At 38.9% G+C, this 4,132-nt stretch overlaps 1 protein-coding gene across 1 annotated transcript in view; it reads right to left on the reverse strand.

Annotated features, from left to right (window-relative positions):
• Positions 1–4,132, reverse strand: part of LOC106874400 (histone H3.v1) — a 66,489-nt gene that overhangs the window by 61,807 nt on the left and 550 nt on the right. The window lies entirely within an intron of this gene.

Genomic DNA, 4,132 nt, shown 5'->3' on the forward strand with positions numbered 1-4,132 from the left:
TATCTTAATATATAAAGCTGAAGTTGTGTGTCTGTGTGAAGCCTTTTTGAAAGTTTATAGAAATCCACATTTTCCACTTTTTCGTAAAAATTTTTTACATCAATGGAATTTTCTCGATCTGAACTTTCCAGTGCAGTAATTAGATTTTTAAAATTCCTTTTACTTTGTGTGATTTAAGGGAGATTTGGCTGTCGTTTCTAGCAACTTTTATATTCCTTCCCTTCTCTCTGTACCGGCGTCGTTATAGGGAGTAAGAGTAAAAGAGGGAGAGGGAGAGAGAGAGAAAGTGATACATACAAAGTCATAGATTAACTTGGTTACATTTTACTCTCTTACTTCTTCTTCCTCTCTCTCATTTAATACTTTTCCTCTACCAAATCCACTCAAGACCATGTGGTTAGGAAGCAAGTTTCTTACCACACAGCCAAGCCTGCGCCTATATACATTTTTTTAGTATAACCTTTATTAAAATTGAATTTTTTGCTATCGTAATTTTTATTTCAAACTTTGCTGTTGTTGTTATTGTTAGTATTATTCATACCAACTACATATTTAATATCTAAAGATTTTGACCTACACTTAATAATATGTTCATCTTCAATACTTAATGTCACATTTGTATCATTATTGCTTCCTTTATTTAGCTTTGATAAAAAAGATTGCTTAATGTATTTATTTCTACTTAAATTTTTAGTTTTAATCTACTCCCCTATTAATTTCCAACTTATCCCAAATTCTACCATATCTAGGAATTTTATCATTATGCAATAGAAACAATTATCGGCTTTATAAAGGGAGATAAAGATATAATTTTCTCTACGTATTAACCTCCCCATTTTATAAACACCAAGTAGCTATTTAATTCGCTTTGTGATCGTGAGTGCACCAAACCACACATGTGCGTATACTTACATTTTCGCGGATGCTTGTATGAGCGAGTGTACACGCACCACGCAGCTTGCGTGACGACATTAGTACATCCATATTTTTAACGGTTATTTTTAATACTTTTGTCGTTGTACTGCGTGTTCGTTTCTTTTTTGCATCTATGATTTTATTTTGATCTTCTATATAAATGAAGATATTTCCTTCGTTTTGCTGCTTTTCTTTCTACGAAATTAGAAGATATATTGCGGAACTGTTTTTTAACGAATTGTGTCAATTTATCACCCGATGAGAAACATCTGTACCACTGGATGCTCCTGAACCAGTTAGTAAGTGTCCATCCGTGAGGGATCGATGCTAGATGTGTCGAACCAATTGTCGGGATTAATAATAAATTCACGAATATTCCATCTTCCGTCTTTCATTTACCACACACACACACACCCACACATATATATATACATATATATATATATATATATATATTCTTTAACTTGTTTCAGTCATTTGATTGTGGCCATGCTGGAGTACCGCCTTTAGTCGAACAAATCGATCCAGGACTTATTCTTTGTGAGCCTGGTACTTATTCTATCATGTTCTTTTGCCGAACCGCTAACTTACGGGGACGTAAACACACCAGCATCGGTTGTCAAGCGACGGTGGTAGTGGGGACAAACAGACACACACACACACACACACGCACACAACGGACTTCTTTCAGTTTCCGCCTACCATATACCACTCAAAAGGCTTCGGTCGGTCCAAATAATGTGTGTACGTGTGTGTGTGTATGTGTGTCTATACCCACTGATGAATATATATATATGTGTGTGTGTGTGTGTGTGTGTGTGTGTGTGTGTGTGTGTGTGTGTGTGTGTGTGTGTGTGTGTGTGTGCGTGTGTGTATGTGTGTACATACATTTATATATGTATATGATAAATAAATAAATATATACATAAATAAATAAGGCACAGAAGTGGCTGAGTAGTAAGTAGCTTGCTTACCAACCACATGATTCCGGGTTCAGTCCACTGTGTGGCACCTTGGGCAAGTGTCTTCTACTATAGCCTTTGGCCGACCAAAGCCTTGTGAGTAGATTTGGGAGGCGGAAACTGAAAGAAGCCCATCGTGTTTTCCCCCACACCATCACTTGACAACCGATGCTGGTATTTATGTCCCCGTAAATTAGCGGTACAAATGATATATGAGCATATGCATGTATACATACATATATGTACATACCTACATCTACATGTATATATAGATGCATATCCGGGTACAGGACGTCAAAAAACGCGGACAAAAAAGGAACGGGAATATAAACAAAGCACAAAAAACGGACTTCTTTCTTTACGGACAACAGAATGAACACATAGGAAAACAGACAAGCCACTTATGGAACTTTACCTTCATCAGCTGCCTCTATTCTAAACTAGGCGTTTCGAAGGTGAGGCAGAACGCGCTCTTAGAATAGCTCTTCCCGCGAAGTGGATTAACCTACTAAGCGGAAGATTCCAGGGTAGCAAACAAAAACCAAAACAGGAAAAATTAAACAGTGAAAACAACGTTAAAGGCCGTTAAGCCGAAGGAGTGGAGATACAGAACACTGTGATGTGACAAACTTGAGCGGAGAGAGATAGTAGTTCGTCTTGCCTTTATGCTTGCCGAAGGGAGAAAGGAAGAGGTGACCATAGGTCACGTGTGATCAACGAGGAGTGGTAGAGAGAGGAAAAGGGAGGAAGTTGAACAAAGATGAGCGACGAGAGACAGGGCGGAAGAGTAAGAGAGAGATATGTATAGCAGTGAAGGGGAGAAGCAAAGACAACAGAAGGAAGCAGAACGAGAGGGGGAGATAGGTACGAAGAAAGGTAGAGAGAGAGATAGGTGGATAGATAGATAGATAGATAGATAGATAGATAGATAGATAGATAGATAGATAGATAGATAGATAGACAGAGAGAAAGATAGAAAGATAGAAAGATAGAGTGCGCCTCAGAAATATAAAGTTAAAGCTTACTTGTAAATGGACGCGTAGCGTTCGATAATGTAATAATACAAATGATATATGAGTATATGCATGTGTGGCGCATTCTGAGTTAGAGTGAGAGGTTTCGTATTCGTGAGGTTTCAAAGTTCTGCGGAGTTTGTGAATTGAAGCTTTTGAAGGAAATATCGAAGAACGCGAACTTTCGGCCCAAATCGGACTTTCGGCCAGATCGAACTTTCTGCCTGATCGGACTTTCTGCCTGATCGGACTTCGGCCGGATCGGACTTTCGACAGAGTCAGTTTATTTAGAGATTTGGATGCTGGAAGATTTGCAGCTCAGCTAATGGATCTGGGAAATGGAAGCATTCAGCAATGTAGTAATGGAGACATCACTTTTCCAAATGGCTGCGGCATTTTGGTCAAAACTGTAGAAGTGTTGATTACCAAGATTTACCCAAACATTGGACATAATTTTCAAGATCATGATTGACTTTGTGAAAGAGCCATACTTGCACCAAAGAATGAAACTGTCCAGGTTGTCAATTGGAAACTTATGCAATCAATCAAATCTTTGGATCTTCACGGAATGCCTTCTCAGAAACTGACATTGAAGAAAGGAGTTCTAATCATGCTTTTGAGAAATCTGGATCCTCTAAAGCTGTGCAATGGAACAAGACTGATCGTGAGGTAAATGTATCCACATCTTTTGGAAGCAGCAATCCTCACTGGACAAAGGAAAAGAGGAAAATGTATTTATTCCAATAATTCTACTGATTCCAGCAGACATACTCACACCAAATTATAAAACCAAGAATGTTTTTTATCTTGCTACTTTACAGTGATTTCCAAATGTCACAGTGATACAAAATTCTCCAAGTGTGATACTCTGTGATATAAATATGAGATGATAGGGCATCTTGCAAACAACTCGCACATGCAAGTGCTACCAGTCGAGAACTCCGCATACCGGAAGCCAGCAAGTGTATGGGGTCATCAGGAGAGAATGCGCGCTGTTTCGGGGCCTACCTCACTGATATGAAGCCCCGCTTGCTAGATCAACTGGTTATTAAAACAAGCTCAGTATTTCTCTAGCCAAAGCTCATCGTCTCTTTTCAACCAAATCCAGTGTCTAGCTTTCTCCACTGTAGTTTGGATATCACTCATGGTGGTATTTACCTTACGATGAGTTAGGCCTAACGATAACAGCAGTCGTCTCACACTGTGTCCTACAAACCCTCTACATCCAACTTCGATTGGAAA

The sequence above is a fragment of the Octopus bimaculoides genome, chromosome 18 (assembly GCF_001194135.2).
Source record: "Octopus bimaculoides isolate UCB-OBI-ISO-001 chromosome 18, ASM119413v2, whole genome shotgun sequence".
Lineage (NCBI taxonomy): Eukaryota > Metazoa > Mollusca > Cephalopoda > Octopoda > Octopodidae > Octopus > Octopus bimaculoides.